Below are 1,161 nucleotides of genomic sequence, written 5' to 3'. Positions count from 1 at the left end.
ATTGTACTCTAATACATTTCTCAAAGTTTCAGCTCGATATTTTATTTACAAAAAAAGTTCTGAGGTTCAAAAAAACATTCAAAAAACTGAAAAACTGTGGTCAGTAATATAGGTATTTAGCTGTGTCACATGCCCTTAAGAAGTGAATAATTTAGAATAAAACAATATTTTTAATTTAATAAGAGCCTTTAATTACGAATATATTATTATTCAGTAATTTTTAAGGTGAAAATAGTTTATAAAGTTTCAATTGCAACTTTCGATTTTTTAATGACTCCCACATTCGAATTGAAACAGTAACAATTTGGATAGTCTTAAACTTTGAACGAATGAAGAATCGTTTTAGCAAATAAATTATCGTTCATTTTTTAATACTTAGAGTACAGATCCATTTCTAAAATGATTTATTCATTTATTTATATTTACAGTTGATAAAATAATACTGTTTTTTATTTAAAATTTTCAACTTCAAACGCTTTTAATTTCTAATTGTGAAAGTCTCCAAGCCAGCACTTTAAAATTATTTAAATTAAAAATATAAGTTTAAAAATCAAAATCTAAGATGAAGAATTTTTGAAGTGAAAGATTTTTAAATTATGCATTCTAAAGTCGGACAGATTTATTTTCTGAAAATTTGTAAAATTCCTGATCAAGAAATAAATTCCCGACCATATCCCGCTCTAGCGACCACTCTAAGTTTGGTAAGATTAAAATATCTAAAAATTGCGCACCGTAACGGAATATTTAGTAGAATTGAAGAGATTAAAACATTATTTAAGGCTTTTGAAGATTAGAAATGTCGCTTTCTATAGATTACCAAAATAAACTTTAGAAGATTTACAAGAATTTAGAAAGGTACATTTTTAAAGATTTTAAAAATAAGGTGTACAAGCTTTAAAATAATTACTAAAGATTTAAAGAGGATCCCTCAAAAAATGTAGAAGATTACAAGGCACTTTATTTACATTTTGCATGATTTATCACAATTTTAAGAAAATTCCAATGAGTCAAAAATGTTTGTATCAATATTAGACGTTTAAAATATATTATGAAACATCTTCTAAATATTCTTTTGACTCATATGAAATATTGATAAATTATGCTTCTGAACATACTGCAACAAACGTTACGTAACATGGGGGAGGGGCTACAATAAATGTG

The sequence above is a fragment of the Belonocnema kinseyi genome, chromosome 3 (genome assembly GCF_010883055.1).
Source record: "Belonocnema kinseyi isolate 2016_QV_RU_SX_M_011 chromosome 3, B_treatae_v1, whole genome shotgun sequence".
Classification (NCBI taxonomy): domain Eukaryota; kingdom Metazoa; phylum Arthropoda; class Insecta; order Hymenoptera; family Cynipidae; genus Belonocnema; species Belonocnema kinseyi.
The sequence above is the reverse complement of the archived record's forward strand: the minus strand, read 5'-3'. Positions refer to the sequence as shown.